This window comes from Ambystoma mexicanum, chromosome 7q, assembly GCF_040938575.1.
Source record: "Ambystoma mexicanum isolate Mex_15411 chromosome 7q, UKY_AmexF1_1, whole genome shotgun sequence".
NCBI lineage: Eukaryota > Metazoa > Chordata > Amphibia > Caudata > Ambystomatidae > Ambystoma > Ambystoma mexicanum.
In genome coordinates this window covers 262186768-262200928 of record NC_090941.1, presented here as the reverse complement: position 1 = coordinate 262200928, position 14161 = coordinate 262186768, and positions in this window count along the sequence as shown.

Sequence of the window (14161 nt, the reverse complement as noted above, 5' to 3'; positions counted from 1 at the left end):
TGTGTCAGAGGCATACTTGCAGCAAGCCCAATGGGCACACTGCCAACATGCAGAAACATGCACATGCACCGTAGAGCATAGCAACACATGGATATTCACCAGTCGATTCCAGACGATGACTTAACTCGCAGACCAGGGAATGTAGCGCTGGGAAAAAACTTCTCCGGCATCCGGATGTTGGTATTGGACAGCCGGCACCTGCGCGCAAGGTGCACCTCCGGAGTGGCACCAGCCTGGATGTACCACATGGCCTTGCTGTGGGTCCTGGATTTCAGGTCCTCCCAGCACTTGTGCACTGTCTTGAAGGTCCGGGATGCCACCCCCTCTGTGTTTATGGCATCCATTATCCCATCCCAGATCTTCTGACATCCTTCCTTGCCACGTTGCATAACGGGGTTGAAGAAGGCATCATAATTCTCCTGGACCTTTTCCAACACGATTTCTTTTTCTGGAAGCTATCCAGGTCTTGCATATGCAATTTTTCTTGCATATGCAATTTTTCATTTTTTAGGGTGTCTGTGCATTACACATCCTGTATTTTTGTCACCTGGGGTACTTTTCAGCCTTGCTGGACCACAGACGTACATTTTAAATCACATAAACTGCCCCCTAATTGTCCGGGACAATTGCTTGGTGTGTCTTGCATTGTTCTCTTACACTTGGAACATGAGTGATAAGGCTCAAGAGGGAAAGGTGGCAGAGGTGCCCGGGGTCAGGGACATGCAGTGGAAGCAACTGTCCCAACCCCAAGGGTCCAAGGACGTGCAGCAGAAGCAGCTGTCCCAGCCCCAAGGATCCAAGGATGCGCAGCGGAAGCAGCTGTCCCAGCCCCAAAGTGTCCAGGTACGTGCAGCAGAAGCAGCTGTCCCAGCCGCAAGGGTCCAGAGACATGCAGCTTCCGCAGCTGTCCCAGCCCCAAGGATCCAGGGACGTGCAGCAGAAGCAGCTGTCCCAACTCCAAGGTTCCAGGGTCGGGCATCAGAAGCATTTGTCCCAGCCCCAAAGGGTAAGAGATGTGCAGCTAAAGCAGCTGTCCTAGACCTGAAGGGTAAGGGATATGCAGCTAAAGCAGCTGTCCCAGCCCCAGTGGGTGCTGCCATGCCCCAGGCCACTAGTGGTCTGGCATTTGGAGCCCAGTATGGTACCAGCCATACAGGTTCAACACCAACACCACGTGCCAAGAAGGCCTAGCCGGCACAGCAGGAACAGGCTCAACCCCATGGCACGGCACAGGACACAGGCACATTGAGGAAGAGGAACTTCAATGATGAAGAACTCCAGATCGTCATAAACTACGTGACCGAGCACCACTCTGTCATGGGCCTGGAACGGGGCAGCACACATACACCTGCTCATCGTATGGTGCATTGGCAACATGGCGCAGATCAGATCAGCGACTTAAGGTTTGAGAGACACACTGCTGATCAGGTAGTGAAGGCTGGAATGACCTCACCCTTTGCACCAAGTCCAAGCTGGGTGCCAACCTCGCCTCTGTCATGGCAACTGGAGGGGGGGGGTCACCACAGGAGGAGGAGCTCACCCAGCATGAAGCGACTATGAGCCATATCATTCTAATGGAGAAGGTACAAGGTGTGGGAGGCCTGTCAAATGACAAGGGCATGTCCGGTGAGTGACCAAGATTGTGCATCGTGAGTACGTCTAGTGAAACATAACAAAGATGTATGATTGTGTTGCTCATCTGCCTGCATTTGAATAACTGCTCTGGGTGAACCATGTCATGGTGTACTGACTCATATCCAGTATACTCAAGAGTGGATACGGCCCATGTGTTGTACATCAGTTGCAAATGGCTGTGTAACAGTAGTCATCCCCCACTAGCATACCCACCCAAAAACTGCAACATGCTACCACAATGTGCCATCTTGTTAGTTGCATCCATGATGCCAGTTACTCTGCTCTTCTAGACATGTGCCTGTGTCTGAAGCACGAGTTACACTTCATGCACCACAGGGTGTAGATTCTCTATTCACGCATGCACGTAGATGGTTCCATGCTACACAGACATCCAAGAAGACTTGCCTCACATCGTGCCATGAGTGAGTATGCATATTTGTAGTCTGTGCACATCCCTGCCGCTGCTAGAGGAATGAGTCCGGAGTGAAATCATTTGGAAGACTGATCCGTGTTACCCTCCCACACTCACCACACACTCCATGGGTCCAGGCCCCTGTCCCTCTTGTGGGTCACTGTACCTTCTTCCTATCTCCAACTGCATTTACCTACTCTCTCCACTTCACAGACCTTGGCTAGGTGATACTCATACAGTCATACTTCAAATGGGATTGTTTCCTTTTTTCCACACTTAGTGCATGTTCCCCTTGTGTGCAGTCCCTGTGCCAGGTCAACACTGGTGTGGCATGTGATGGATGTGTACTTGGATGTGAATAGGTGTGTCTGCCTGTTGACATATCATTTAATAGCATATCACAGAGTCACATGGCCATGCCCATTTCACTGGTATTAGTCAATAGTTTGTTGTGCCATGTGCAAAATTGTGCTTGCTAACGACCATGTTTGCTGGCAATGTGTCCACTGGCTGCCTGGCCTTGAGCATGGAATGCTGTTGCCAGTCTGCATATGCCATGATCAAATGGCTTCTTGTACATAGTGTGTGGATGCTGTTTCTCTCATGGTGGCATGCACTGTATTTTGTTGCATGACATCAATGTGATACATATGTTACTGTAGACACATTGCACATGAATCCTCTTGTCTTTTTCTGTCCTTGTGCAGGTGAGGAGGCACCAGATGCAGAGGAGGAGGAGGAAGAGAAGGAAGCAGGTTCTGTGGCGATCAAGACCACCAGTGGAGGACGTGGCGTTGCAGGCTGTAAGAATCCACTGGTGCTACAAACCATCCTGGGCCTTTCTACATGCGATTCTGACTCTTTGGACTCCAGTAGCTCTGATGCTAAACCGGATGTGCACTCCTCAATGCTGGCGGAGTTAGGTGCACCAATTAATTGAGCATTTGGGGCCCATGAGTATGAAGGGGGTCAGGTGCGTTCACAAGGCCAGTCAGTGGTGCCAGGGCCATCTCTAGTCATTACGGATGCAAGGCCACACTCCCATGTATTGGTTTTTGGTCCTGGGACAGGTATCCAAGGGAGGGTTGCAGTCCTGCAGCCAGAGACAGTGGCATAACAGCAAGGGCCATGCTCCTGTGTGTCAGGTAGGCATGGGCCCTGCACATGTAGGGGACGTGTGCTATCCAGACAGACCGAGTGGGAGCAGCAGATGTTGCATTCCGCACACCGACTGGGTGCTGCCTTTGAGAGTTTGGCTGAGGCCATGGATAGGGTGGCCAGTTCCATGATCTCACCAGCAACACAGGTGGAGCAACAGCTGCAGGTAATACGGTCCACATGCCGCTCCCACATGCTGTGCATGGAGGCCAACATCAGGGGCCAACGGCACATCTGAGATCTCTGCAGGCATCCCAGCTTGCTTAGGGTCGGGCACATAGGGAAGCCCTGAGGCAAGAGTCGTTGGCCATCAGAACTGCAATCCATGAGGACGAGGCAGCCAGCAGGAGACTTTTCCAACAGGAGATGCTAACTTTGAGGCTGGATATCTTGGCAGAACTCAGTGCATACCATGATGTTGTGCATTGTGACCTCCAAGCCCTCAGTGTGCTGGTGCATTAATCGGTGTCACGCACAGCTGCTGCCAGTGAGGACAGGCCAGGGCACTGCATGGTCAGCCTCAAGCACCTCTACCACCTTTGGATACAACCCAGGATGGTGATGCCAGCAGAGACATGCTTCCTGGTCCACCATAGCCGTGCGGTCCGTGATCCTACTGTGTTTTTTAAAGTTTTTTTTACATCCATCCCATGTGTAAGTTGACATGCACCCTGCACCCCCCGCCCCTAAGTCCATGATGTATTTTTGATGTTCTTTTATTTTTGCAATACTTTTGTTCCCCCCAGGCCCAGATGTTGGCATTTTTTATTTTTGAGTTGCCCTTTGCCGGTTTATTTTTTAAATGTTATTCTTATATTTTCCATGAGGTGTGCTGCTAACATCTCAAGGCCATGATGTTTGCAGTGTTAAACATGCAGGCATGCATAGTGAGGTCACCTTTCATGTTTGCATGGTGGTGCACATGATGGCATGTGCAGGTAAATATGGTTTCTGTGTTCAATCACACATGAGTTCTGTGTGAATGGGACTTCACTATGCCTGTTTTAATGTCTTCCATGTTTTTTCAGTAATCCGTGATCTGGCAGTGACTGTTGTCTGTGGGAGACACCCTGCACCCTTTGATGTCCATGCTCCCCATGTCCTCCAGAAGGCACTGTTCCTCCAGTACCTGATTAGGAAACACAATTCCGGGTGAAGGTGATGTGGGATTCACACCATGCCGGCACAGTCAGCGGGTAAGCATGAGCACTGTCTTCCATGGTGTGCATGTTTGATGCCTGTCTTACTTAACTTATATGTGCTTTGCATGCTAACATGCTGGTATAGTTATTTAAGTGATGCTCATGTCACTGTGTTACCTACCTTAGTGAATACCTCCATGGCTGCACCTACTGTGTTGTAGAGCATGTCATTGTCCATCTCCAATCCAGGCAGTGTACTCCTTGATGTGGCATTTCCTTGGGCTTCCCAGTGTCACTCTCTCCCTCTATCTGTTGTGGTAAACTGCACTCCTGGACTGATCACAATCTTTGTCCTGTCACCCTCTGTCACCCTTTGTTGTTCCTGCAGTGGGTGGTCTCTGCATATTTTGAGTAGAAAATCATGTGTGGTCATGGATGTGAATGTTGTTTCTTTTGTTACTATGCATGTGATTGTATTTAGGGGAAGCGTCTCCTGATGGTGTGCATAGTATGCAGGGCAGGTGGGTATCCTGCACAGGTAAGTGAAGGGCATTAGCAGACACTTGTGTGGTGTTTGCATGGGAGTCTATCACTGTGTGTGTTCACTTAGGATTGACTTGTATTGTGGGCCACCAGTACTTCTTAATGGGTGCATGTTTCACAGGGCATGCTTCTGATGATGTGTCTGGGCATGGTGTAGTTGTGATGGATTGGTGGCGCCACTGAGTCACATTCTAAACTATCCAGGCCTTTCATGTGTGTTTGGGAGTGGGTAGCATGGCTGGATGTTTGTGGCCTGTGACAGATGTTGCTGTTTATGCTTTTGTGTGTGTCTCATGGCACATTGATCATGTGCAATGAGTAACACTTAAAATCCCTGTGCAATGCGTGTGGGTTTATGGATCGACTGCACATTTCGCCTGTCTTGATTATGGATCAACCATGACGGTGTGCAGCACCAGTGGAAAACCACAACCAAGTGGGTAATTATGCAGTTTTGGGATGCTATGTTGTGCACCAGAACATTAGGTTCAGTGGTGTTGGTGCTTTCTCATGCATGTACCATGCATGCTGCACCATGGTGTTTGCAGCTTGATGTTCATCGCAGCTGGGTGCATGGTACCACTGCATTCCATTGAATGCAATATTTGACCAATTGTATGCTCTGACAATAAAGTCTACATTGACCATGGTCTTTTGGTTTGCATCCTACATTTAGCATGCATTTATCCTTACTTGCTGTATCACATTGTTTTGTGTTGTCTGCTTATGTCTTCCATAGCAGTTTCCTCGGTGGCCAGCATTCCATTGTGACATCGGCCTCTGTGCATTTATACATCAAGTATGGTCTTCCCGGGAGTGCAACAGGTAATTGTGTACTTGAATTCTAGTGGGTTGCATCATGGCTGCACTTTACAAAAAGTGCTGCCAATTTGCCAACCCATTCGCTGTATTTTTTGCACCTACTCCTTTGTGGTCCCTTTATAATGCACTCGGATCTCGTTTATTTTCAAAAAGCCAGGACATAATACACCTCCTTGTGACACAAACTTCCAACACAACCCTCCTCCCTCTGTCCCTCCCTACCACTCACCCTATTCATTCCTCCTTCTCCTCCTTTGCTCCTGTCTCCCCTGAAGACGTCGCCAGAATTGTCAACTCCATGAAGTTCTCATTCAAACAGGTGGGCCCATGCTCATCCAGAACCATCAAGTGCAACATCTCCTCTCTGGCCCCTGCTCTTGCTGATCTCTGCACCCACTCCTTTGCTGCTGTTTTGTTTCCATCCTCCCTCAAGCACTCCCTTGTGCACCCCATCCTTACCATACCATCGGCAGAGCTTCCTGCCCAGCCAACTATCGGCCCATTTCAATCACCACCTCCTGGGGAAACTGCTTGAGAAGTGTGCCCTCTCCCAAATGAACGCCCATGACTTACTTGTTGGCGGTGTACATGTACACCAGTGTGGATTCTAACCTTCCTGAGCCACGGACACTGCTCTCCTGAACACCCATGAAGAACTGCTGGCATCCCTCAATTCATAATCCCCTGCTGTCCTCATCCTCCTTGATATCTCATCTGCATTTGACACAGTGAAGCATTCCATCCTCATTAAAATGCTCCATAATAAACAATCATTCCTACAAATCCATTCTGTGCCCTTGCTCCTGCCCTACTTCCTCCTCCACCTCGGGTGTCCTGCAGGTCTCCAATCTTTTGCTATGTGTCTTTAACATATACATTTCCCTGCTGCAACGCTTAATTGCCTCATTCTCCCACAAATTACAGTGCTATGCTGATGAAAAACAACTCTTCAGCAAAGTTCCTACTGTCACACTTGCAACTTCATTCACCCTGACTGCCTCTCCACCATCATAGGCTGGTGCACAGCAAATGACCTTGGCTTGTACGCCATCCAAGAGTCTCCCCATTGGATCCCCTGCAGCCTACTTCTTCCATTCACTCTGTCCTTCCTCCATGGGCTCATTCCCTGCCCCTCAACCGAAGTAAGGAATCTTGGAGTCATCTTCGACTCCCCCCTTTCCTTCATCCCTCATATTTTGGACATTGTCAAGAAGTCCTACTTTCAGCTCTTCCTTCTCAAAATAACTGTACCCTTCCACACCTTCCCCCAGAGACTCAATGTTACCTATGCTCTGGTTCTCTCCAGGATACACTACTGCAACAGCCCCCTCCTTATAGTTCCTTGGTCCACACTGCGACCCCGCCAGCTTACCCAGATTACGGCAGCAAGACTTATCATTGGCCATAGGCCGAGGGACCGAATCTCTCCTGCACTACAAAGCCTTCAACGGCTCGCAGTCTCCGCACGGATTACATTGTAATCCCTATGTATCATCCACAGGGCTATCTGGGGCTGGGCACCACTCTATATTCTATGTTTTCTGAACGAATACTCCCCTTCTAGACTCCTGTGTTCCCCTGGCAACAACTCCCTGTGTGTGAAGAACGTTGGTATAGGAAGGTCTGTTGGTGGATCCATTTCCTCTGTGTGCTGCCTTCTGTGTAATAGCCTTGCTCTCCCTCTGCGTCTTGAGCAGGACCTCCTTAAGTTCCCAATAATCCTCAAGTCCTTTCTCTTCTCCTCTTCCTTCTCCCCCTCTCTTCCGTGCTAATCATACAATAGTATGCCTGAAGTGCAGGGCCCTTATGTGTCCTCGGTGTCCTGACGCCCAACATGTATCATTGAAGCAACTGTGTATATACTGCACTTGCCCACACTCAGCCTCACCACGGGAGGTTGCACATACGTTTATCTTTTATTTAATTAGCACTTCACCCAGAGCTGTTCTCTATGAACAAATCTGAACCTTTTCCCTGACTACCCTCCCTGTACACTTTCACATTGGGAACACACACAAGGCATAGTGGGTTCATCTCCCCTCCCAGTTATTGTTATGATTTGTTTGTAATATTGATTCTACTATCTATCTCTGTTAGTAATTCATTGGCTACTTTCCCCTGCCCCCACCCTGTTTCCCTGTGTGCACTTAGAAACATTTGAGGTAATTGTATAAGTGCCTAACAAATGTCCAATATATACGTTTATCAATAATGTGCTCCCATGACTGTTTGCAGTGCACTGTCCCAATACTACGCAGGTGATGGCATGCTTTATCATGTCATTGGTAGTCTTCCAGGGCTGTACCATCTTTTTTTGTGGGATGTATTATCTGCATATGTGATGTCTTCACATGTTAATTCAGCATGCTGACTGATGTGTGCATTGTTTATGTGCCATCATCTAGTGAATGGGGTTATGTGACATGCACATTTGCTGCATGCCATTGAAGGGGACAGGCAGTGTGTGGGATGTTGTTGTTTGTCAGTGTGTATGTTTTGTGTGTTTGATTTGCGTGCAGTGTGCAGGTGTTTGTGCATGTGTGCTGGGACACATGTTGATGGTTGTCTTGTGAGTTGTTGTTTGCATGTGTTCTATATTACTGAGTGGTGCACGTGGGTCTTCAGTTTTTTGGGGCATGTATGTGTTTTATTTTTTTCTTTGTCTGCAAATCCTTCCATCAGGGAAGGATGGCTATTTCATGGGATGGAATTTGACTATCAACTGCATGCCAAATGGACAGGTAAGATATTCATTTATATTGATCGTTATGGAATGTTGAGGAACTTGTGGGTCAATACTGCACTTCTTTTCTACACCCCACAATAGGGACATATTTGTGCGCATCATGCACAATCTGGGACATCCGTGCATGTATTTGCAATTGTTCTTGTTGAAGTTTCTGTACATGTGAATAGCTGAGGCCATGTATGTATTAGTTAGGCAGCTCCACCACAGCAGAAGGGCCCCACTACAGTGGTTATGCAGCACAGTATTATTATCATTTTACATTACATATGGGATGGCTTTGGTGACACAGAGGTGATATAATTGATTGGTTGCAATGGTGATAGTGGTGTACTTCCTCTTCAATGTGTTTCTTTTGGAAGCACAGATGAAATGTCTTTTAGTTCTTAGGGATGCACACAATTTAGAACTTCCAAGGACACTTTCTCAGGGTGGTTTTGTGGTCACAATAGATTGGCCCATTGTCATCATTGAATGGCACCTGGGATGTCGCGGGATCGATCATGTGCACTCTAGGGAGGAGGGATTTTAGGTGAAATACGATTGCCAAGCATGGTACATGCAGCCTCTCCACGTGCCCTTTGGCAGCAATACAAAAGCAGTGGGCCTTTTGGTGTGGTTTGGGTGCCACCACCATGTCCACTGGGACACCACGCTGTGTTGCAATATTGTGCAGGACACATGCTGCAACAATGATCCTGCAGACTACTGGCAGTGCATATAGCAACACACCACCAGAGTGGTCAAGGGAGTGTAAATGTGACTTGAGCACTCCGAATGTGCGCTTAACTCTGCCCTGAGTTGCAATATGGGCAGTGTTGTACATTACCTCGGCAACTGTGTTGGAGTTGCGTATTGCCTTCATCATGTATGTGCTCATAGTGTAGGCACTGTCCCCTGCAGAGGTGAGAATAGTTTCCAATGTCATTTGTTGCCAGTGTCTATTTGTCTGTGTGCAAAATGCATGCATGTGCATGGCCATTCCTACTCACCAATGAGCCATGTGTTGCCATGCTTCCCAGCTTGCAGGTCCTGGTGTAGGGAGGACATCCTGAAGATGTAACTATCGTGGGTGCTGGCAGGATATTTGGCAAATACTTAATTAATGATGCCTTTGGTGGTATCACACACAACCTGAATATTGATGGAGTGCCAGTGTTTCCGGTTACGGTAGATGTTCTCTGTTGCTCAAGGTGGACGTAGAGCAGCATGGGTGCAATCAATGGCACCTAGCACTTTTGGGAAGTGTGCCACCTCATAACAATCCTGGACCACACCTTGCCTTTCTGGAGGTGTTCTGGTCATATATATATGCCGGCAGACAGAAGGACATGCAGTTATTATTGACAACACCTGGTGTAGGCAGCGTGACTGTGTGACCTGTGAAATGCCACCAACTATGGTGGTGGACTGCTGGAATGAGCTAGTGGCCTAAAAATGCAGTACACCGAGCAACTTTTGCAAGGGGATCAGTGATTGGGAACACAGGGTGGGTGATGTGAGTCTTGGCTTGGAGGCTCGCGCAAGGCGTTCTTGGTGTTGCAGTGACATGTTGGACCGGCACGGATTCCTCGCAAGTCCCAGGTAAGCCCCGTGCATTATGTTCCATGAATCGACAAACAGGGACTTGTGCGCAATTCTGCGTACAAGTCCCAGATTTTCAGCGCACATTATTCCATGAATCAGGCCCAATGTGTTTAACACGTGACATTTTGTGTTGCATCTGGCCATGTTGTCCATGAGTCTTTCTTTAATATAGAATTTGAAAAGGCATGAGTTTCCCTTTCTGCATTGTTCACACATAGGGCAAAGTTTACCATGGAAAACCAATGTTCAATTCTAAAAAAGTAGGCCTCTTCTTTTAAATGATGTCATTTTGAATGTTGAGATATAAGTTTTTTTTTATTTATGACAAATGTAAAGTGAAGTGTGGCTTCACTTTAGATTTCTGGTTTGCAGTCTTCTGCTGCTTTGAAGTCAATGTAACATGCTCCAATCTGTCTCTACAATTGAAATTGTAGCTTTTCATATTTTATGAAAACAGCATTTTTTTATCCACACTTGTCTTTTGACATGCATTGGGCACATCCAGCAGTTTTATTTTCTTAGGCACATTTTTCTTCACTTGAGCGCCTGTCCATTTTGGTGAAGTTGAAAGAGGCCCATTTTTGTTCATTCACTAAGCCTTTCGTCGGCAAACAATGTTTTGAACTGGCCTGCATATTCCAATGGGTTTCAACATCAGCTAGCTTCACTGTCACAATAGGGGCCTAGCATGGCCTTTCAGTTTCTGTCACACTGGGGATCTATTTGCACCCCACAAGTCCCCCCCTCCGGCTCTTTGACTGAGGTCACTTGCAGAAAAGAGCAAACGAGAGTGAGCATTTTCTTTTTTTTATTCATTGTTGTCCTCGTTGGAGCCTGCAACCTTGTGTCCAGATATTTTGGGAATGGCCTTGGAACCCCTCCCTTTTTGGAACCACCTACTCCCAGGCTGTGAAGGTACAGGAGTTATTGAGTCTGCAGAGAGGAGTAAAAGAGAGGTTAAGTACTCCTTTCCCCAGTACATAGGCACACAATTTGAAAAACAAATACTTATACAATCACAACCAAAAATGGACAGTGTTTTCACTCACATGAACATTTCTGCATGCATCATTTTTCTCATCCTGATTTTTATACATTCTTTATGAGTATAAATGACTTTACTCCCTGTTTATATGTAATATTCTCCATCTGGGTTTCCATTCTTTTCGTTGATTCTTCAGATGTTTCCTGGGTTCTACCCTCACTCTACTCCTCAATCGGTCATAGTGCCTGTCTAGGGTCACAGCTCTTCATCTGATTTATATGGCCCATTCCTCTTCTGTATGTTATCCATTAAGGATGAGGATCTTATAGGCAATTGGGGAAATGTTATCGATGCTTTCAAAGGCACCACGCCACGAGGGAAGAAACTTCCACTTCTTAGTCTAGTTCCTTTAAAAATTGTACAGGTAGACCCTGTGACCTACTTCGTACTCCTTCTTGGTAGACTTTAAGTCACAGTATGTTTTCATTCCTTCCGTCATCTTTTCTAAATTGTGCTGAGTATAAGCAGAAGCATGCTGAAGGTGTTTCCTTACATTTTCAATGCACTCATGGGTAGTGAACACCTTTAGTGTCCATTCTTGGATTATGTAGAGCAGATTTTGAGGTAGCACCATATTTCATCCTGTCATGGGATCAAATGGAGACATTTTTGTTGCAAAATACAGTGTCTACCTAATGGCCATCAGGACAAGAGGTAATTGGATGTCCAAACTAGGTCCAGGGTCCGCTACAAACTCCTTCAAGATAACCACAATTGTCTTATTGTACCTCGCAAATCCCCCGCTCGCGGCTGGGTGGTAGGCAATGTGTCGTTTTCTTTTCACCCCTTTAATCTCCCACATCTTGTTCATCACCTAGCTGGTAAAATGACTTTCTCTGTCCGACTCAATCCTTTGGGAGGCCAAAAACGAGACAAGATGTTGTTGATCTTTAATGCAGAAGCTGTCTCTGCCTTACCATTCAGGGCTGGAAGATATTTTACCCACTTGGTAAACAAACATGTTACCGTAAACATGTATTTGTTTCCTCTAGAAGAGCAAATCAGTGGCTAAGATGAAATCGACTAGCAAATCTAAGCATGGCATTGTCATTACCCTTTTCTGTAGGAGAGCTCTGTGTATAAGAGAACTTGGCTGAAACTGAGCACATACCATACACCCCTTTAAGTAGAGGTCCTGACCCATATGCAGCCAGTATGCAGCCTTGCGCAAGAATTCTAAAGTCGTATGAAACCCACTATGATCATCAGTGGCCGCATCATGGGCATGATACAACATCAGGCTTCAGAATGAGGTAGGCACCGCCCACTGATCACATCCAGATAGGGATCTCAAGACAAACAAACAAACCGTCTTGAATTCAAAACATTTTGGAAAACTTCATCAACACCGAGAGATCCTCTTTGCCAATATAATCACATTCTGTTAGCGGAGAATTCACGGGGTCTTCAATATGTTGATAACATTTCCCAATAATGTGGTCCACTTTTTGTGCAGTAATGAAATATACATCTGTGTTTTTTTTACTCCACTGGCCATTTAAGAGTTCATTGTTGGCATGGTTTTGGTACCTGGTGACAGCATTGACTCGGATTTCCCCCAACAGGGATTTGGTTTCTATTGAATCCCAGTGAATGGCTCTGTTTTTTGCGAACTGGTCAGCGAAGTCATTTTCAGTCATGTCCGGTCCCTTTATTTTGGAGTGACCTCTGATCTTTTTCCGATAGATGGTCATCTCATTAGAGATTACCAGATCATCAATTGATTGGATTAATTGCCCATGCTTTAGCGGTTTAATGTTTGAGCACATCATTCCTTGATTTTTCCAGTTAATCAGGTGTTCCACAAACCCACCTGACTACTTCAGGGACCTATTCAGTAATCAGCAGAGGGCTCTGGGGTATCACTCACCTAGGCATTCCCAATGCTTGCCACTAGTTCCTTTTCCCCTGTTATTGTCAACATGGTAGGAGCACCCATTCACATAAACTGGGGGTATCCCCTGACACGTGTTTTCCTCATAGACATTGTGCATGGAAGTAAGGTATGCCACCATATTGTGATTGGTCCTTAGACTTTCATCCTCAAGACAGTTTTCTTGAGCACAGTCATGCAAGTCAGACAATACTTGCGGACTCTTCTTGTTTTGGCAATATCGGACCTCCACAGGGAAGCCTTGCATGGACAGAATCCAGGAAGTAATTCTGGAATTACTTACATTCCCTGTTCGTATTTGGTCACTTTGTAAGTATTGCAAGGGTTGGTGAGGAGTCTCCACAATGATGTGCTCTTCTTGGATAAACTGTCAGTAATTGTTCCATGCCCACACCGTTGTCAGGAGTGCCTTTTTGTAATTGTTGAATTTTTCCTCCACAGAGGACTAAGTTTTGCTCACATACAAGATTACTTTCTTGACCATGTCATGCTTCTGATACAATACTGCTGTTAGGCAGCTATTCGAGAACCCTGTCTCCTAGAAGAACTCATTTTTCTTTATGTGGTAAGCCAAACAAGGTGTCTTGGAAAGGCTTCTTTTTAGTTGTTTTACTACCTCAGATTGTTCCGGATCCCACTCCCACTTGACTCTGGCCTTTAATAAATGGACCAAAGGGTGAATGACCTCTGCATAGTCTGCAATGAAATTTCAACAATGATTAGTGAGTCCAAGAAGGATTCTTAATTTTCACAGAGCAGTAGGGTCTTTTAATGTCAGTCAGGTTTCCACCTTTTTCGCCTGGGCACTAAGACTCTCAGGGGGATCTCATGTCCTAAGAATATCACACGGGTCTTACACCACTGTGCCTTCTGGAAGGACAGTTTTGGTCTGGCCAGAACATAGCATATTTCTGCTATATGATCCTCCACAGTTTAGCTCCTGATTAAGACATCATCTACATAAGGCAGATTTTTTTCTTTTGCCCAAATCGGGCATGGCCTTATGTAGGAAGATATTAAATTTGTTGCCGGAGTTTATGTATCCAAAGGGTTTTGGATCCATGTGTATTGTAGCCCCTAAAAGGTAAAGGCAAGCTTGTATTCATCTTCCCTACTTACGGGTACAGTCCAGTAGTACAGTGTTGACCCTTGGATGGGTGCCAGCCCCTGATTGTTG